The 22,228-nt window shown below is 38.9% G+C and overlaps 1 protein-coding gene and 1 long non-coding RNA gene across 2 annotated transcripts in view; one reads left to right on the forward strand and one right to left on the reverse strand.

The window, feature by feature from the left end:
• Positions 1-6,872: 6,872 nt before the first annotated feature.
• Positions 6,873-8,003, reverse strand: LOC122624072. The gene is made up of 3 exons (XR_006326438.1): positions 7,931-8,003; positions 7,766-7,856; positions 6,873-7,132 (listed from the first exon to the last, which is right to left on the reverse strand). It is a non-coding gene; the product is annotated as an uncharacterized LOC122624072 (long non-coding RNA).
• Positions 8,004-12,526: 4,523 nt separating this feature from the next.
• The window catches only part of LOC122624069 (box A-binding factor), a 117,427-nt gene continuing 107,725 nt past the window's right edge, over positions 12,527-22,228 (forward strand). The window contains exon 1 of the mRNA XM_043803504.1: positions 12,527-13,119. The gene's annotated coding sequence lies outside the window, so the exon portion shown is untranslated. The remainder of the gene's footprint in view (positions 13,120-22,228) is intronic.

Raw genomic sequence — 22,228 nt, forward strand, 5'->3', positions numbered from 1 at the left:
GTGGCAGTTTTGGGCGGTTTGTGGGCGTTAGAGTGGGCGTGGCAACATGAATCGACAAACTTGCGCTGCGTCTATGTCTCAGAAGTTAGTATGCTTAATCTCAACTTTCTACCTTTTGTAGTTCCTGAGATCTCGACGTTCATACGGACGGACAGACGGACAGACGGACAGACGGACGGACAGACGGACAGACGGACAGACGGACGGACAGACGGACATGGCCAGATCGACTCAGCTATTGATCCTGATCATGAATATATATACTTTATATGGTCGGAAACGCTTCCTTCTGCCTGTTACATACTTTTCAACGAATCTAGTATACCCTTTTACTCTACGAGTAACGGGTATAAAAAAGGAAGAACTTTGCAACTCAGCGATCAAACTGGAAGATGCCTCACTTGGGATAAGAACGAAACTGAAAGGGAAACTTTGTTCATTACAATGAAGGAAATAATATTTCCTTGGCATATTATTATAGATATAAATATACATATATATATAAAAATATAAATTGCATATATTATAAGAGTTATCTTGGTTTAATTTTGTCACAAGTACAGAGACCATCGTTTTTGAAAACAGACGTTGACTGGGCTCATTAGGAATTCATTTAAAGTTGACCACCCAGCAACCAGCACCCAGCACCCAGCAAATGCATCGCCTCAAAGTTAAGCCATAAAATAGAAGAGAGTGCCCAGCGAAATTTGGGAAATTGGAAAAAGTCCAAAAACAAGTAAGTCGCAAATGCGAATGAGGGTAAAAATTGCATAGCCCCCCAATTCACGTGCATCGGAACACTTATGCAAATACAACCCTGCGGCATTTGGCGCAAAAAAAGCTTATTGCCAAAAAACGAAGGCGTATAACGATGGGGAGGGGGGTGGGGGTGGTTGGGTATACACGGCGAGGAAAAAGGGGTCGCAAATGAGGGGAATACTTTTTATTAGGCGTGGGGGTGGCGGGTGGTCTGCGAATTATATTGCATACAAAACAAAACGAAGATGCCGCCGCCAGCAAATGCAGAAAGTAAAAGCAGCCACAATAAAAAATGCAAAAGGAAATCAGTAGAAAAAATAAGGATTTCATGGGCGGGGAGACGCGGGGGTTTTCAAATTCGTGACTTGGCATCCCTTTTCAATGCAGAAATGATGATGATGATGATGATGATGCTGATGATGATGATGATGATGATGATGATGATGATGATGATGATGATGGTGGTGGTGGTGGCGGCACCAGGAGCATTATCAATTCCAATTACGAATCGCTCTAACTTCCTCGATTCTCCCATTTTATGCCACTTTTTGTGCGTTTTGCCCCAATTTAAAAACTGCAGTGCATTAGCTACACTCACCAACAAAAAACTTGCTCTAACTCAGTTAATATTAAGTATGCTTTGCAATATTCAAAATACAGGGAAGAATGGATTTTCGTAATTATAATGAACCCCCTTTTGAGTTTGATTAAATCAATTTGAAGTGCATTTCATTTTTAACTGTGCCGTCGTCAACTGCATTCCAGACTTTCGGGGGAATGCACTTGAAACATAACCGAAATCTGAGTGCCACCACCACGCAGAAAATTCAGCAAAACTCAGGCAACACATCAAGTTAAAACCAATATAATAACATATAGAAAAAGAGCACAGTCTGTCTGGTTGCCCCATCCCGAGAAAAGTGATCCCCCCACGTCCCCCCATCCTCCCCAGAAGCGGAGTGCCCCTGGTTTGTAACACATTTTCGTGTTTCGCTCGTGTAGCGTTTTTCGGTGTGCGAAAAAGGGTTAAACAGGACGAAACAGGACGAAATGAAGACCCCCACCCTTTCGCCCTGCCTTCCTCCCTCCTCCCTCCCCCCTCCTCGCAACCGCCACTTCACATTTTATTTATATATTTCACTTCTTTCATTTCTGCTTCTTTTGCCAGTTTTTTTCGGGTATTTTGTATATCTCCTGCAGTTTTTCGTCCTGTTTTTTATATATTTTTTTTTTATTTCGCATTTTACTCTTTTCGAGTCCTTTACCAGCGGGTATTTGCATTTTTTCGATGCTGTTAGAATATTCCAAAGTGGATTAGTGTAACTGAAAGCTATTATGCTTAATTTAGATGGTAGATTTTAGTGGATTTTTGCATATTTAGATACTAATTTGACATATAGATAAATATTTGAAATAAACAAAATCCTTAAAAGTCGAATGGTAACTTTCTACCCTTTATTTCTTATTTAATTTAATTTGTTGTAAGTAAGTGTATCAACGTATTCGTTGTTTCCGATTCTCCCTCGATTTTAGTTTTATTTTATTTTTTTTGGTAATTTTTGGCAATTTGGTCGCCTCTTCTTCTTGCCGCTCGTTGAGTTTTTCGGGGTTGACTGCAATTGCATCCTGACCCCTCTTCTTCTTGCTCCTGTGCGTTGTGAAGTGGAACGCGCTGGCCGACGATGGGGGGAGGGGAGGGGAGGGTGGCACTTAGGGGGGAGAGCGGTTGCTGGGGGGGTTGCAGGGGTCCCTGCTCATCAGCCATCATCATCAACATCATCGGAGGGGAAGGAGCGCAGCGCCTTTTTTTGGGCATTTTTTCGCGCTCGTTTTCCGTGTTGCTGCATTCTGGTCTGCTGTTTTTTGGGACATTTTATTTGTTATTTGCTGCACACACACACACAGAGGCACACACACACACAGAGGCGCACGCACTTCCGGAAGAAAAAAAATGCATTAAGAAAGGACATAATCGGGTTGGGAAGTTTGAAATACTCTTGCAGGCGGTCGATTGGCAATTATGCGAATTTAGATGAAGGTATTATGTAGTAGCTATCCTATTTAGACATATGTACTTCTGGAACTTACAAATTCTTCTTAAATATTTACTGAAATAGCATATAATTCAGTTATACTGAGTATGCAGTAGTTGGTAGTGTAGCATTCTTTGTCTTAATTGCTCGGCATTACATCTTTATGTATATATTATATATATCTGCGATTATATTCGGTATTGTGGTAAACCTCTGAAGTATTTCGTAAGCGTGCTGAGATACCCTTTGTATAGGGTATGCGACAGCCTAAACGGGAGAGTTTATTAGCCCCCGACGATGACGACAACGTTGACACAGGCGGAGAGCAGCCGGCGTCGTTTTTGCCGTTATCGCGTCCATCGGACATAACCGAGGACAACATGGCAGTGCCGAAAAGGGGGCACATATATACATATTTACATATATCTATATATCTATATATGTATATATATAGATACATTTATATATATGTATATATATCCAAAAAAAAAGAAGGGGAATGGGGCGACACATGTTCTGTCCGTTTTTCGTTGCGTTTTCGGGACTTTTTCGCGCACTTGTCGCCGATGCGAAATGAGTTCTTTTTTGCAGTCCTTCGTTTTGCATCTGCCACCTTTTGTGGGGAACAAGAGGGGGGAATGAGGGAGCTCCGTAAACAGCCCCCAATTTTTCGGAAATTTGGATCTGTCAATTTCAGTTGCAAGTTTACTTCGATCAAGAGATAGGGTTAAATATGAAACACATTAGGCTTAAAAAGAGCGTCAATTAGAGGGGTAAAAAAATGCACATAAACTAGTTAAAAGGAAACCATTTAAAAACAAACTAGATAGTTATTAACCAAGTGTATATTTTCTCGGTATTTTCTTCAATTCAGCTATTAAGCATGCTTCCATGTATTTATTCCGTGTACAAAGGATACTTCGTTGTGGATGGCAGAGCTGCTGATGTGACAGTTGAGACAAATCGACTTTGACAGGCAACAAAGAACAACAAAGCTACAAAGCTGGCTTATTATGTGGTTTAATTATGATGTTGATTATGATGGTTATGATGTTGCCTTGCTGGTGGCGAGCAACTGCAATTTGCACCTTGCGCAAATTGCTTAAAAACGAAAGTGGCAAGAAGCTGAAGAAGCGCCACTGCAGCTGGCTTAAGATATATACTTTTGTACAACCGAATTGCGAACTTTGTTAGGCACTTTTTTTTGTTTATTACTTGTTATTTTGTTCTTTATTAAGCTATATACTTGCACATACCTTTTTTTTCTGCGTGTTCAAACTGTATGTGTCTTTCTTTCGCATAATCAGACAGTCAAAGGACAGCAATTGTCGGAGTTTTCCCCCATCTAATGCCACACTTTTCCCCCTGCGAGCGCTTTATCCCTTACGCATTTTCCGTTGGCCTAGCTACTTTTTTATTTTGTTTTTTTTGTTTTTTTTTTGTTGCCCCATCTGTCACCTCTAGGAGAAGTGACCGCAGCGAAGGCTTTTGGACTGGTTAACACTTGATTAGTTGTGTCAGCGACAGCGGCAGGCGAGTTCCTTTATGCGCCGCCACCACCCCCCTTGCCCGGCTGCCAAGGACGAGGTCCTTGCGAGCCCCTGGCGTCTGTCTCATTCGGTTGTGCCTCTGTTTTTCATGTTACTGTCGGCATCATCTGCTCTCGGGGGCAGCGACATGAATGCGACGCACTTCGACGACCTTTCATTATCTGTGCAGCCACCCAGCCACCCACAGTCGCCCCAAAACTGAGCCCCAACCAGCCCCCCTCGTCCCTCCTTTTTTAACCAAGTTTTGTTATTGTTGTCTCTGAGCCTTTGTCAACAGCAGGATGGTTGTTGTTGTTGTTGCTGGCAGTGGCGGTGGCAGTGGCAGTGCTGCCGCTGTCAGCAAAGAGGAGAGAAACCTTTTCTGAAAATTGCGTGAGTTAGTTGCAACAGCGGAGGGGGGGAGGAGCGGTGCATCAGCGCATCAGGATCAAAGGAGCCTGCATTTTTTCGCATTTCTTCGTTTCCGCGCTCATTTTATCAGATACCCTGTAAATTAGGAGCCGCATGTGACAAGCCGAATGGGATATATTTTAGAATATATTTTGAGTGCCAAATAATAGCTGTTTATATTTTAATACTTAAATATATTCGACTTTGTATTTAATTGAATCTATATTTGTTGTATTAATAGTTTATAAAAATAAGGTTTTTTTAAGGTTTTAAATCAATATAAATTTAGCATTTGCCGACATTACATCTCAGAATATGCAATGTAGTAAAGGGCATTGCAAACTTGGTTCTTTTGCAAATCTTTCGCTTTTGGTTTCCTTTTTTTTTGTGTGCGTTGTAAGTTTCTTTCTTTTTGTTTCAGCAAACTCTTATATTTTCTCTCGTTTTTTTTTATTTGTTAGAATGAACTTCCCTGCGGGTCGCAAAAGGAGAAGTGCGTCAGAAGTGCACTTCAGTTGGCAGAGGGAACGCAATGTGCAACAAAAGTGTCCCGACCCAACCCGACCCCTACCCGCCCCTCTTGCAACACCATGCTCCCCGCCTGCCCCTTTGACGTCATCGTCTTGGGCTTTGAGGTCCTTTGTAGTTTTGCCGACTCGCTCGACGACTCGGTTGCGTTGGCATTGCCTACTTGTAGGCGCACTAAAATGCGTTTATGCATAATTTTGTAGAGGGTCGCGACTCAAAGCCCCACCTACTCCCCAATCCCCACTACCCACTCCCCATCATTTGCGCCTTTCTTACTATTTTTGCCATCGCTTTGACATTTTCTAATTGCAGTGCCACCAGGCTGTGCGTCATAAATTATTATTAATTATTTCACGAAGCCCGCTCGAAAACAAACCCTCTCTTCTTTTCGTACACAACAAAAATTGCGCCGACAATTTTAGGAGCATAGAATATTCGATAGGCATTGATTTTATTAACTAAAATATTTATTGTTACGACGGGCTATTAATTCAGCTATGCTTGGGTTGTTCGGGGAGAAGATACATAGATAGATAGATATGTTGAGCAAAATGCAGTAGTTTCTATATGAAACGTATTAGTTATATGAGCCATTTTATTTAAATACTATTCTTGGGTTCAGTATTACATTTAACCATACATGTTAGTGCATTTTAAAAAAGAACCTATTGCATTTCCTGCTGCACATAGGCCTGTGTGCCATCACCACTCTGGTTTCTGTGTGTGTTCCACATATCGATTGCATTTGGGTAAATGCCCAAGTGGCAAACCAAACACGAGACGTCGATGGGCATGGGCATGGGTATGGGTTAAGAGGGGGCCAGGATGTCGCCTAAAATGCGTGCTTAAGTGTGTGCGAAGAAAAGGAATCAAACGCACACACACACCACACACACCACACACACCATACACACACATAAACACGCACGGGGAAAAACTCGAAGTGAGACAAAACTGAAGGAGCTGCAGCAAAGGGGCGGAAAAGCCGGGAAAAGATTATGATGAGGCGTCCACGCAAGTTTCTTTTGTAAGCCTCTCTGGATACCACTCAACTTTTTTCATTTCTCCTCTCACTTCTCACTCGAAGTTATCAGCCGAGTTGACGGGGGTTCAACAATTTTGTGGCAATCGGTATACGGAAATGCAATTTAAGAACTGAGAATGCCATTACAAATAATAATAAATTGTTACTATATTCTGGATTGATTGCCATAAGGCAGTGGGAAAATCAGTGCGCTGCAAAACGCTCGACTTAACAAAAATGTGTTTCGCTTATGTGTATTACATATTTACAAGCAGTAGCGACATTACATATTAAATGTATTACATATTTACAAGAAGTAGCGACATGGCCAAAAAGTTCAACGACATGTATCTCTTTTATTTTATTATTATTAACCAGAATCACGGCAGCAAAACGGAAAGAAAAGAAATGATGTTAATGTAGAATGTAATAAATAAATATGGTTGCAACATTTTGGAGCTTTAATATTTTAATCTAATTAACTAAAACTCTTGCCAAGTAAATGGTTGGTTTAGGTTTGATATCAGCATCATATTTGGTACATGAGATACTTAATTTTAATAAAAATTGAAAAGTATTCCAGTGTATTCCAGTTTTTGGATTTTTCCCCCAACTCCGATTTGAAATTCTTGCGAAGACACATTTGTTGATGATTCCCGTTGCATTTGTTTGATATTCGCTGACACTGAGATTTCAGTTTGCTTAAGGAGTAGGCGGTGCAACCGAAAAGGGGCGGGGCAGCGGGGTTTGGTCTCGGTATCATATTCATATTCATATTCGTATTCATATTCACTGTCCACTGCCCCGCTGACGTTGACGTTTTGCTGTTGTTGCTGCAGCTGCACTTGCTGCACTTTAAAAAAAAAGCACTGAGTAACGTAAACTTACATTTAATAATAATATGTACCAAACTCTTTGGCTAATAAATGCATTTATATTATTAGTTTAACGATGTCAAATTCATAGTATAAGTTCTTTTATAAAGTTATTTTCTAAGTTATAAGTTATAAATCTAAGAAAGCATATTAAGATATGCACTATTTACTATTATTTTTATCGGTGTACTGCACCCGTTGCAATTGCCGCTCCCCTTCACCCTCATTTTTCTCTTCTTCTCTTCGTTTTTTTATTTTATTTTGTTTCGCTCTTTTTGCCTATGTGTTTTTCCAGGAATTCCGTCACTGATATTGCCATATGCAAAACAAAAACAAAAAAAAAGAAGAAATAATACAAAAAAATAAAAAAAAAAACTATACAAAATAAGTTCGTAAAAAATGATTGCTGCATTTTTCACAACGTCATTTTCTGGAAAATGAATGCAGAAAGAAAAAACTGTTGTTTGTTGTACAATAATTTATGCAAATATTGCAGACGCGCTCAAGAAAAGAACTTTATAATTATGAAGAGGGGTTGCCGGCCAAAAAGAATGGTGAGGGGAAGGGGTTCTTCAGCAAGAGGGGGTTGCGGGTTGGTTTACTGACCATTCCGCTGGCTGTCATTCAATCATTCCGTCCGCCAGACAGTCGGTCATTCTGTGGCTCGTTGGCTCAGAAAATGAACCATGTGCATTCTCTAGATTTGAACAATTGCATTATGACCTCTGGCACACGAAAGCCACACAACATTTTTGGAATAACACAACTTACTTGGAAATATGCAATTTTTATCACTTTGTCCTGCGACTTCTCAATTTGATTTGTTTAAACAATTATTACCTTGCCTACGACTTCAGATTTCAGATGACAGCTTTCAAAGTGCAGGCCTGACTCCCACTTTTCATTGCGGTTGTTGCATTGTGAAAACTTTGTTTACCTCTTCGACTTCCTTAACTTGTTTGGCATATTTTATATTTGTCTCGTAATGGCCCCTCCCCCTTGTCCGTATAAAACACTCTCGAAATGGAGAGATGCCGTGACATTTGTCCGTTTATCCCCGTCGGTTTCGCCCCGTCGTCAGTCGATTGCCGTCTAAAGTTTCATAAATTCAACGAATTCTGTCGCCCAGGCTGAAAACCAAACCAAACCGAACCGTACCAAAACCACAGCACTAAATTCCACGAGTTCTAATAAAATATCGTCACTTTTGCAGGCAGAAAAAATTGAGTGAAAAACATGTTGTTGGTCGTTGGTATTTATTAAGTTTTCGTTTTTTGTTAGCGAACAAATTTCGTATATATATTTCTTTACTTATATAAAAACAAATATTTCAAATGCATACATATCATCTATGAATTTTGTGAAAAAAATGAATCCCTCTTTAAGAAACCTCTTTGTTGAACTTTAAAAGTAGATAACATTTGTAATTTATGTTGGTATTCCTGCGCTACATATGTAAATATGTATATTTACCATTCCTTTTTTGCAATATACCTATTCCAATTCCTTATTCCCCTTCTTCTTTCGATTATTACTATTGCATAAACTTATTGTCAACATTTTTGTCCGTGGTATTTTCTAAATGTGTTTATTATACAAGTTACTCGTAGAGGAAGAGGGTTTATAGTTACTTACATACTTTGTTGAATTCCGGACCTCTGCATGTATCTAAAAATATCACTAGCTAAGTAAGGGGTATCCAATAGTCGCGACACTTAACTAAAGAGTTTTCTCAAGTTTTTTTTATGTGTCACGCGGGGCGACAATTGCACACAAGTGGATGGAATTTCGTCGGTGTCCTTTCGGTATGTCCTTGCCCGTGTTTAGTTGTCCATATCGCTGAGTTAGCGACGGAGCGGGACGGAAGATGGACGCAAAGAGAGAGAGAGAGGGAGAGAGAGAGACAGAGACGGAGAAACAGACAGACAGACGAGACAGATAAAATAAATGGAAAATGCGCACAAAGAAAACGAAATTAAAAACGCAAGACGCCAACCAAGGGCTGAGTTTTATGTACCACCAGACTTCGGGGCCCTTCTTCCCTGCACTTTTTATATACCCCGGTGCCATTCCCATTCAAAAAACATCATTCTCCTTCATTGCCTTCGCCATTTCCCCACACCCCCCCCCCCCCGAACATTTCCCCCTGCACCTGCCCCACCCTTTCTCATGTAACGAGAACAGCGCGTTTCACCTGCAACACGGAATATGCAACATGCCACTGTCGAGGGTTTTTCAGTTGTTGTGTTTTGTTGCGTTTTATTTTCATTTTTATTTTTGTGTGTCTTCTTCACTCCTGGAGTCCTGGGCCACGAGCTTAACCCCACTTGTGTTGCCGGGGGTCAGAAATCACACATTTTTTGGGAAAATATTCAAAAAAGTGTCTAGTTGTTGGAAAAATTTCTTTAATACTGAACTTGTTAATTTCCAACAACTATATAATGTTTTAAACAATATTTTAGCCACGTAAATTTTATATAATTTTTTCAATATTATTCCTTTTTTAAAGCTATTTATGGCAATGAACCGATCAATGAACCGAGCTCCAATTAGCAGGAAAAGTCATGACACTTTCCTGCACAAGGGTTAAAAAATATGTGTCGATTGTGTGGCCAGGGGTGTGGGGTGGGGGGTGTTGGCGGTGCAAGGCGGTTTCACGTGGGTTCCATGGGGTGGAAAGGGGGAGTGGGGGGGAGGGGGGCGTGTATCTTCAACTGTCTGCAGTTGCCTCAACTGTTGATGCAACACACTCACACATCAAACAGCTGTGCAGACATTTTAAGCAGCCTGTCGTCATTGTTTATGGGACTTACATATGTATTTGCCACACATAAACACACCAAATATATATACATACATATATATAAATGTATGTGTTCGCAGATGTAGAACCCCTAGACATTTTCTAGACTCGCTTCTAGTACGAGTATCTATCAACAATGCGTCTCGCCGTCTGACTTCAGTCTGACTCCCCGTCTGGATGTCTGGCATTGGTTTAACTGTCTGCCTGTCCGTCTATCTGTCCGTATGTCCGTATGTCTGTCCGTCCGTATGCCTGACTTCTGTCTATATCCGCGGCCCGTCCGGATTTCCCCCGGCTTACAGCCTTCTTTCTGTCTGTTTGCTGTCCTCCAAGTGAGAGGCTTATCAGTGCGTGCTGCCCCATTCGATTTCGCAGCAATTGAACTGATCGTTTTGGTGGTTAGGTTTCCTTCAAGTAAGCAATAACTTTATTGCCCCAAACCAATTAAGATTGAGCCTTAAAGTTCTTTTAATTGCATTTATTAGTAATAATAATAATAACCTCAAAATGTTTAAGCCACAAGAGGTTTTTCGCCTTTAATCAGGAAGCTATGACTAATTTTCAGCATGTGCTTGAACTTGAACTTTGAACCTACTTATGCTTGGCAAAACCAACAACTGGGGGCACAACAAGAACAAAAACGACAAGTTAAAAGTCGTGGCAAGAATGGAAACTTTTTCAATGCCACAACCACAGACACAACTGCCAGATGCTGCTCGCCGTTTTCTTACTCTGCCATCAGCTTTTCTTTCTTTAGCCAGTTTCCCCAGTTTCCCCATTTTCCTCTTGCGGCTGATTAAAATATGCAAAAGAGCAGACAGAGTAAGAGCAATGACGTCAAACGGCCGAAAAGTTGTGGGAAAATCGACTTAACAAAAATGTGTTGCGCTTATGTGTATTACATATTTACAAGAAGCAGCGACATTACATATTAAATGTATTACATATTTACAAGAAGTAGCGACATGGCCAAAAAGTTCAACGACATGTATCTCTTTTATTTTATTATTATTAACCAGAATTACGGCAGCAAAACGAAAAGAAAAGAAATGATGTTGATGTAGAATGTAATAAATAAATAAGGTTGCAACATTTTGGAGGTTTAATATTTTAATCTAATTAACCAAAACTGTTGCCAAGTAAAAAGTTGCTTTAGGTTTGGTACATGAGACATACCCCTTTTTATAAAAATTGAAAAGTATTCCAGTGTTGGTTACACATCATTTATGTTTTTTTTTGTTGTGGGAGAATCCAACAAAAGTACAACCCTTTTCGCGGCTTAAAAATCTGCGAAAAACTATTTTGGGTTTTTGTATTTAATATTAATAGAATACTTAAATGGCTAAAGTAATGTATCGCAGTGATGATCAAAGTTATTAAAACATATATTTATTATGTAATATTATTTCGTATGAAATTATATATTTATTAAGATGGTTTAGATTTCTTTTATATTTTAACACATTTTTTTTTTATTGGTAATACTGCTAGCACCCGAAATACTCTATAGTGAGCCGCATTTGCATGAGGACATAATTCAAATGATGACTGTTGTCGCTCACTGTGTGCAACGTCATAATTAAGCGCGCCTGCCACATGTTGCAGTCGAAAACTTTTCTCTTTATGACTGTGTGTGTGTGTGTGTGCATCACTGTATATGTATGTATGTATGTATGTGTTAATTTCACCAAAACATTCTACCCGAGATTGTGTGTTGGTATGTCTATGTGTGTGTGTGGCACTTGAGGCAACAACGCAGACAGTTAACAGACTTTCCGAGACAACTACAACTAAAACAACAACCACAACAACAAGTACAAGAAGAAGAACAACAACAACAACTATAACAGTCGACTATGTGGCATTGCCATTCAACTTTTAACCCCCGAAAAACCACCCATTTCTCTTCCTCCTCTTGGCCAAACAAGAATAACATTCATTTTCGGGTAATTAAGGTAGTGAAAGTTTTCACCAACACACTCACACACTCGCACACACACACATATATTTGTGACATTTGCCATAGCCTACATTTAAGGTAAATAAGCAAATTTGACGTTAATTTAGGTAAATTTGAGAAGTGCTCAGGGGCAATAAACTCGGTTGAAAGTAAGCTGCAACTCCTATTTGCCAAATATGATTAAACATTCTTGCAACTGTAGAAAAGGAATTAAGTAAGAACTTTGTGTGTTATAGCTCGGGGATTTTTTGTTTTAAATACAATTGTGCCTGCAATAATTTGTGAACTGATACAAGTATCTTTTATAGATATATAGATATAGTTGACATCTAACTAATTAATGTATTATTTTTCTTATCCTTGCAGCATATTCTTCAAAATTCCAAATTTCTACGAAGAAGAAAGCGTGTAAAACTCAAAGAGAAACCAGCAAAAAGAAACCAAAAAGCTAAAGGCAAACCAATTCACACAATACGCAATCTCGGCAAATCGAAAGGCAACTCTATTACGATCAACTCTACCAACAACAAGATAAACACGCTACAACTCTGGCAGCGCTCTCTGGCAAATAAAGAAAAAAGATACAAAGGAATTAATTAGAACATTCTCTCTATCCCACTCTAATCACACACACACACACACACTCAAGCGAACACGTACGCACCATCTGTCTCCCTCACACACACCCACAACTTCGACCAACTGGACCAATTAAATGTTTATGGATAAAACAACAAAAACAAAAAGGAGGAAAGCATACCAATTAAACCAAATCTAAATAAAACAATTTTCGTTTCTTGAGGCAAAAAACAAAAAAAAAAAACAGAAGGAAAAACTCTCAAACTTGGAAATATTTTTCAAATTTCGGAAAACCCGCAAAAAAATATATGACAGTGTTGTAAAACAGTCCCAAATCAAATATTTCGGTGTGCAAAAAGTAAAAAAATATTTGAAAAAGACGCAAGCGAAAAGTCACAGATCAGTCAACAAGAACAACCAACAACTGCAGCGACAACCAGCAACAATACCAAGCTAGAAACAACAACAAATACAACAACAAACACAACAAAAGCAACTGCAACAAACAACAATACAAAATCGACGAAGACGACGGCCCCCGACAAAAATCAATTGGAAAATTGAAACTTATGGATTGCTGGACGGGTAACGCCCGACTGGCGAGTGTTTTAGTTTAAGGTAAGTTCACGAAATTATTTAACACATTTTTAATTTAGAAAAAGTAAACTTCTGCTGAATTCCATGAAATTTTCTACTGAAAATGCTGTTAGAATGTATATCTCAGTGCAGTTAGCTTGCAAAAATATAACCAAAATTCTCGAATTCCTCGTTAAAAAGTGTAGTTTTCATGCAATTAACCACACAGTGTGTCTTAACCCCTTGCTGCCCCCTGCCAGTCCCCCTTTGGCCAGAAAAAAAATATATCAAACAAAGGCGAGCCAAACCACAATCAGGGGAAAAAAAGAGACTGCAAAAATTATTTGCAAATTTTTTTTTTTTGATTTTTTTTTGTGTTTTATTTTTGAAGGCCAAGGTCGCTGCGCATATGGGATCATAATGAGAAGAGTAGAGTGGAGGAGAGGAGAAGCCCAGCAGAAGCGGGGAGGGGGGAAAAGCACCAAAAAATCTTAATGCATGACAAAAGTTTTATTTTATTTCATTTTGTTGTGTGGCATTTTATTTTATTATTTTTGTTTGCCTGCTTCTTTCCACTCTGCGCTGTGTGTTGTTGGCTCGAGTTGATCGAAGCGGAAGTGAGCGACGTCGTCTGCGCCTTTTGACAATGGGAAGTGAATGCTAAAAGATCGTAACCAACAAATAAAAAAGGAAAAAAAATAGAGGTTTAAAGTACGGGTGTGTTTGTGTGTGTTTGCTGTCAAACAATTGTGTGGCCAAACATGGCGCTTTGGCTTTGGCTTGGCTCAACTGAAGGTTTCTCTGCTTAAATTGAACTTTTTTTTCTTTTTTTTTTTTGCACAATTGCGAAATTGTTTTAATTAGCCAAACGCTCGCTTGTGTGTGTGTGTGTGTGTGTGTGCATGCGTTAATTGCAGTTTCCAAAATTAGCAAATATACACAAACACACACACAGACAGTCGTCATGTTCATGGCTGTCAAAGCTTTTTTTTTTGCTCTTTGATTGACAGCAGCTGCCCTGTTGTGAATGGCCGCGAGTGTGTTGGTGGGCATCTGTGTGCGTGTGAGCGACAACCCTGCCTTTCAGCACATCTAATGGTTTGTCCATTATACTGAAATATACATATATTTATTATATTCTTCTGTCTGTGCCACTCGAAAGGTAAAGCGTTTTTTTTTCTGTTCCGCCTCTAATTTCAAATCGGAAATACCATTTTTCACAATCGTCCAGGGTTACAACCCCTTCACGAACCCTTTTCTATAACAAATGCATTTATTTAATGACCCCGCCATGTGGTTTTCATACCCTTAGCATTTCGAAAAGAAGTTTAGATTCTTCCTTTTTTTTTTTATAATAATCACTATAAAACAAGGTCACATTCGGTGGCAAAAGGAAAGAAAAGTACGGATAAATTGAGCAACTGTCATGGTGAAACATAGTTTTCCGAGTTTCCCTCTAGCATTTTCCTAGTTCCCAGGGTCGCGAATCGAGGGAAATGCCTTTTCCCATTAAAAAAACGTTAGCACCCGTTCGGGCCAAGTGCAAGTTGGCTAGACTATGACAAAATTAAGGCCTAATTGATGAGACGGCAAAACAAAAGTTATTTCTATTGATTGAGCGGCAAAAGAGTTGAGTTGCCAAGCGAAAATGCAGCGACGGAGAAACGGTTGCTTACATAATTATGTGCAATTTATGCGCAACGTGACAAATCAATTTTCCTCTGTCTCGATGCCGTTTTTTTTTATTGTTTTTTCCTCGCTTTTCCTCGATTTTCTCAAACTCAAAGCGTTGACAGCCCACAGATCTCGCTGGATTTTTCGCACGCTCAATTGGAGAACCGTTATCATGACTTGGCCCAAACCAAGAAATAAACATAAATATAAGCGGAGTTTAAGAAGCTGAATTTAAATGCAAGAATGAATTTAAATATGAAATATTATTTATATTTAATTTGACCTATAACATTTTTGTTTTTCTTTTATTACCTTACGCGCTTCTTGGCTGCTAATCTCGCTTTTCAAGCATTTCCGCAATGTGCTCTAATTTTTATTACGCATACGCCGCGTGTTTGCGTGTTTAATTTTTATTTAGTTTTCTTACTGTTCAAATATCAAAACACACGCGGCTGCATTCATGAGTTATTTTTTATGTAATGCACACTATATATCGCTTAAGCCACATGTACATTCTTTTTTTTGTACTCTTTATCGAAAATGCGTGCTCAGCTAAGCATTGGAAAAGAAAAAAAAAAATTGTAAGCGACTGAGAAAAAATAAAAAAAACAGAAATGCTCACGATGCAACAACGTGCAATTTGTAATTGTTATTATTGCCGCTGCCACGCCCACAACTCCCACTCGCTTTTGTGGCGCCAGTCGCAGGTTTTCTGCTTGCTGTTTACGGAAAACGGAACACTGAGCACTGCAAGTCGAACTCAAAACACAGCAACTCACACGTCAGAAAGAAAGAAAAAAAGCAAAGATTGCAGCACCACTTCGAGGCAAAGATACGCACTTTGGATATGCCGTTCCGTTAATTATTATTAATGCAACCCGATCGGCCCAGGTGTTTTGTTCAGGTACTCAGGCTACGCAAAGCCGTGGGCTTTTCCGATAATGCTATATGTCCATGTGCAATCAATATTGCCAAACGCTTCCTACTCAAAAATATAGTATATATACATATATATAAAAATATTTAATATAACCTGCTTAGTCTTAAGACAAAAGGTTTGGCTAACAAGTTCTCTGTTTGCTTATAATTTCTGTGCCCTGAAATGGGAAAGCAAATAGTTTATTTACTTTATGCAATCGGAACTCAATCGATATTGGCATTTCCCTAACTGTATTTAATGTCCTTAATAACGCGATGTAATGGTCACTGGAATCATTTCGAGAACAGGTCACTCTAATCAGGTTAAATTGGTATTCAAGGATAGGGTAACACCAATTAGAGGTAACAGTGGGGGGAACCAAATGAAATTTCACGCAAAATAGGAAGTGATTAATAGGCGACCTTAAGCAGACAACAAAGGAGCTTAAGAGAAATGTGCAGTGTGCAGTTTGCAGTTTGCATTGTGCAAGGGAGAGAGGGCGACCAGTGTGTGCGAGTGAGAGAGAGAGAGGGAGAGAGAGAGACGCAGTGAGCGAGTGCGCATGCAATAGGAGCATGGTCACCCTAAAATGCATTTCCATGCGTGCATATGTGTGTGTGTGCGTGTGTGTGTGTGTGGGCTGGCGTGTGTGTTATCGCTGTGGCATTGCAACAGCTACAAACTATAACGCAATTATATGCAATGCCCCAACCTCAAACCCAAATACCACCCACACAACACACACACCACACACACCACACACCCCCCCGCCGCCCACTCATGCCTAGCGCCGTCTCGCTCGCTCCCATTGAGGCGGTAAAATCGCATTTTGCGTGCATCAATTATTGCGCATTTCTCAGTTGCGTTGTTCAATTTTTTTTTCGTTTTTTTTTTTTGTGTTTCGTAGTTTTTCTTTACATTTTTTTCCCTGTAGTTGCTGTTTTTATCTGACAGCCGCCTTCTAATTTACACAGCAACAACAACAATTACTATTGTACAATTATAATGCATTACATTGGCTGAACAACAAGTAATGCAAAAAAAAAAGAAAAAATAGGGAATAAAACAAGAAGGACGCACAAACAAGTTGAATATTTTTTGTAGGGCTGCAAAACAGAATTTTTAAGCCAAGTAAATGTCAGTTAAATTAAATTGGACGAAATTATTTAAACTAGTATTAGCTATTTACCATGCACACATTGTTACTTCATATAAATTAAATTCCAGAATTTAAGGTATTATTTAGAACATGCAAAAGAAAGCATTCAACTCTAGTATATTTAAAACAATGGAATATGTCAGCTCCACATGAGTCAAAAATATTGAAAATCCGCGTCTGCCGCTGTGATTTCTCACTAATTTACAACTCCGACTGCGCTTTGAAGTTTACCTCCGCCCGCCCGGAACACATTGCGTATGCGTGTTTTTTTCCACCTTATTTATTTAGTTTTTTCCTCTTTTTTTACCATTTTGAGGAGCGATGGGAAAAGTGTATGTGTGTGTGTGTGTGTGTGTGTGGAGTTGCACTTTGCTGCGTGACACATTGTGTGACTGACTTTTCAACTAATAGCAGCAGGAACAAGCGACATGCAAGCCGGGGGTCTGACCCATTGGCAATTAGCATTTCGGACGGAGCTGAATTTTTCAGTTTAGTTTGGCCAAAAAACAAAAAAAACTAGCAAATAAAATACAGAAAAAAAGAGGAAAAAAAATGCCATATCTGATCGTGGCTGGGGCCCCGTTTGCGTGTTCTCCTTCTCTGTGTGTGTGCGTGTGTGTGTGTGTGTAATTGTGGATTAATTATAGCCAAGGACCCCACAAGATACAAATAAAGATACAAAGTGTATCTCTATCGCTCCATGTGTCTGTGCAATTTCCGTCCACAGAACAAGGTTAATTCAGTTAGCCATTGTTGGTATAGCAGCTCACTCGCTTGTTTTTTCAGTTTTTTCTATTTCATTTTTTTTTCGTTTTTTTTTTTCCTTTTGTTTTAATTGCGCTCAAAGTTACATAATCATTGCAGCTGATGAACACGCACACACAGAGCTGTAAATTATTATGATATTTTTTATATGACCATTTAGAAACACTTTCGAACGCCTAGAAGACTTGAAACCCGTTAGATTCTTCGCTCCTTCTGGGTGACAGTTTCTCCAGCTTTTTTTTTGTTTTTTTTTGGTCTTGCTTTCTTACTTTTGATTTGCGTGGAAGAGACCTAGCAAATTAAAACAATAACCGGTTTTTTTGCACACTTTTTAGAAATTGGGAAACATCAAATGGCCCGCAGAACAGACGCTCTCGTAGTTCTACGCTTTTTAAGTGCTTAAAATATGGGTTTTAAGCATCTTTGCCCGCTCAATTATTAAACGATATTAAAATATGAAGCAAACGAAAATTTGTTAATATTTTCACTAGTTCACAAGTTTAGTTTAACAAACCAATTGGCACAAAACATAATTTATGTATCATTCAAACTCACACATTTGTTTCGCAATTTAATGTGGAATTATCATAAATTTATGAAGAGTAATAAGATACTGTGTGACCTTTTTGGACCTGTCAGCGGACATTAGAAGCGAAATTTCACCAACGGGCAGAATCGACACGCGTTTTGACCATTGCAAAATGTTTCCCATGACTTTGGCAAAACAAAAAAAAAACTGAAAAAATGGCAGGCCAAATAAAGTGAAATAAAAGAGAACTTTCGAAAGTTGAGGCAAAAAGACGAGGGAAAAGCAAAGAAGCGGCAGAAAAAATGCATAAATTTGGCATAAATTATGCTCTCACCTAGGCAACTCAGCGCCCTTTTTTTTATATATAAATGTATGTATGTATTTAGTTTTGTATATATATATTTTTTGAAGTTTTGTTTGGATTTCTTTGTTTTTGCACTCCACCCCCTCACGACTGTGAAGCGTTGAAAAATGATGGCAGCCTGCAAATTGCGCGGAAAGTTAAGTGAAGGATGGGGCAGGCGTGAAAGATCGATTGTTGGATCGCGTTGTTGAATTCGTTACTAAATGCGGGCGGGTTTCGAAGCCTTTGAAGCCACAAGGAGTTCAACTACTAATGGAAGAATTGCAAAAAAAAAAAAATAATAACTAATGGGTGGTGCAGGAGAAAGGAAAAGTTAAAATAAGTAATGGTAACAGCTGAATTTGATTACAGAAATAACATAGAAATAACATTTGCGGAAGTTAGGAAATTATTTTGCATTCATATCAAAATACGAGTATAGTAAGGGTAACTTTGCTGCTGTCACACATTAATACCAATATATCCCACATATGTAAATCAGCCGAAGCCCATAAAGAGCCATACTTTATCAACCCTTTAATCAGATTCCCGCCATGATTAATAAGTGCCTGTTGTTTCTATGCCTAAATCGAAGCGACAGCACCAAAAAAAAACTAAGCGAACCGACAAAAAAAATTCGCGAGTCTATTGAACTTTCGTACGCCCCATAAGCCCCAAATCAAGGGGTTCAATGAACTCCATACACATTTTTTTTTCGGCCTGAAAGAGATCAACGACACGCACAAAAATTACAGACGACCCAACAACAACAACAGCACCTCGTAGGCCTCAAATCGCCGAAAAAAAATGAGAGGCACGCACAAAACGCGCAAAAGTCAATGAACTCACACGCACAGCCACAGGAAAATGCGAAAAAAAAAAACGGCAGAGAAATTCGCAATCGCAAAAAAGTGCGTAGCCGAAATTCTGCGAGATCAACGCACGCACCCAAAAAACAAAAAAAAAAACAACAACAAAATGGCAAAAACAATACAATCAGAAATACAGGAAAAAATGTTGCCGAAAATCGCGAGCTACCGCTCTTTTTTGCGCTCTGTCAACATTTTTCAAAGTCAAGTTGAAGAGCGTGCGAATGTATAGATTTGCATTGGTATTGGCGGCGTATCTGTGTGCTTGCGATACTTTTTTTTTCTTTTTTTCATTTTGTATTTTCGCATTTTTGCCAATTCTCCCGCTCGCGCTTTTCTAATCTCTCACTCGCTCTCTCTCTCTCTCTATCTAGTTTTGCCTCTTGCTGCTTACGCAATTTCGCATGTTTGGCAAACACAAAAAAATCATTAAAATAATCATAAATGAAAAAAGAAAAAAAGTAGAAAATATCACCAAGATAGAAACGAACTTTTATCAGTCACACTTTGCTGACTAGAATTTTTGGGCGAACTATGATGATGATGATGAGATTGTTGTACGAGTCAACTGAAATGTGTATATTATATAGAAATTTGTATATAACATTAGCAATATTTTCGTTATCGCGCAAATATAAAAAATACTGAAAAACGGCAGAAGGCACGTTCTTGGCACCTCAACGCATGACATTAAGCAAAAATGAAGAAATGTAACTGAAATTTATTGTAAGCTCGAGTCAGCTATAAAAAAATGTGGTAGCAAAGATACACAACAAAAAAAATTAGTTTCCATATAGGAAATCTCTAGTTTCATTCATGCTGATTATTAATTCAAAAAGCACAAACCATATTTCAATAATATATGGCTTTAAAATGTTTGCAAATCATTTAATCAATTATTTATTACTGGAAATACATGTAGATAATAGGTGTTTTAATTTATTTTCTTTATTTATATTTATGCTATTATTTTCCTTATTTATATTTATGCCATTAATTTCCTTATTTATTTTGAAAGCAAAACTTGAACTTTTGGCATTTTCTGACCATTGAAAATGTATGAATCGCTGTTCCTCCACTGGCAGCTGTCAATTGCCGCGACTTTTGCGATGCGTTTGCGACCTTCTGACCTCTCGGCGGGGAAAATAAATGCACAAACGATGCTTCCATTAATCAATGACAAAGTGGGGGAAATACGAAATGTTCGCAATTGCCAAATAATATTTTCCCAACTATGCAAATTTGTTTTCCGCACAAAAAAAGGAAAAAAGGTGTTCGCAAAAATTACAAGGCATTTATAGGAAAAGAAATGTTATCTGTATCTGTTTGATTTCATATGTGGGTCACACACAAATGCGAAATTGCGAAAAAAAAGTGGGAAACTAGAAAAAAAAAAATAAAAAAAAAATTCGCACGCACTCATAAACGAAATCAGCTTTGCGGAGCCGGCTGCGTAGATTGCGTATACGCAATGTGTGTCAAGGACAGAAATGTGCGAATTTTTTATGGGCCCTCTCGCTCTCTCTTTCCCGCTGGCAATTCGCGCTGAGAAATGTTTAATTTTTCCACAGCCGTCTAAAATTAAACCCCAACGTCAGGAACAACAAAAACAATAACATCCAAAGCACCTACTGAACTAATTTGTGTGTGTGGTTGTGTGTAGATGTGTGTTGATGTGCGTAGATAGCATTGAATTTCAGCTGTGCGACAAGCAGCCCGCTAGAAATTAGTTTTGTCTGCCATTTCGAGCTTCTTTTTTTTTTTTTGTTTTTTCTGCTCGCTGGTTTTGCAAAGTACACTATTTATACCCGTTACTCGTAGAGTAAAAGGGTATACTAGATTCGTTGAAAAGTATGTAACAGGCAGAAGGAAGCGTTTCCGACCATATAAAGTATATATATTCTTGATCAGGATCAATAGCCGAGTCGATCTGGCCATGTCCGTCTGTCCGTCCGTCTGTCCGTCTGTCCGTCTGTCCGTCCGTCCGTCTGTCCGTCTGTCTGTCCGTATGAACGTCGAGATCTCAGGAACTACAAAAGGTAGAAAGTTGAAATTAAACATACTGACTCCTGAGACATAGACGCAGCGCAAGTTTGTCGATTCATGTTGCCACGCCCACTCTAACGCCCACAAACCGCGCAAAACTGCTACGCCCACACTTTTGAAAAATGTTTTGATATTTTTTCATTTTTGTATTAGTCTCTTAAATTTCTAACGATTTGCCAAACAACTTTTTGCCACGCCCACTCTAACGCCCACAAACCGCCCAAAGCTGCTACGCCCACACTTTTGAAAAATGTTTTGATATTTTTTCATTTTTGTATTAGTCTTCTAAATTTCTATCGATTTGCCAAAAAACTTTTTGCTACGCCCACTCTAGCGCCCACAAACCGCCAAAAACTGTCAGTGCTGAAGACTCCTTCGCACTTTCACTAGCTGAGTAACGGGTATCAGATAGTCGGGGAACTCGACTATAGCGTTCTCTCTTGTTTTCTTCTTTTTTTGTGTGCTGTTTTGTATTTTCGCAACTATTCGCAATTCACGCCCACGGTCAAGCCAAAGGTCAGGCCAGTTGCCCGTTGCCAGTTACTCTAAGCCCACGAAACAAATGAGCAATGAGTGCAAACACACACAAAGCACACACAAATCCGCAGCTGTGTGTTTCCCCCACACACACTTTTTTTCTATTTTTTTTTTTATAATTTTCTCTCTTTAATTTCGCCATAAAAAACGCTGGCGAAGAAGCTGTGCGAAAAATGCCCTTCGCATATTAATGATATTCGTAATGGGAAAGAACAAAATAAATTGGGGAGTAGGCATCATTTTGATAGTAAAATATATTAGACAAAAATATACAGAAAATGTGTAGGATAAACAATTTAATTTTAATGGA

This window comes from Drosophila teissieri, chromosome X (genome assembly GCF_016746235.2).
Source record: "Drosophila teissieri strain GT53w chromosome X, Prin_Dtei_1.1, whole genome shotgun sequence".
NCBI classification, from domain to species: Eukaryota; Metazoa; Arthropoda; class Insecta; order Diptera; family Drosophilidae; genus Drosophila; species Drosophila teissieri.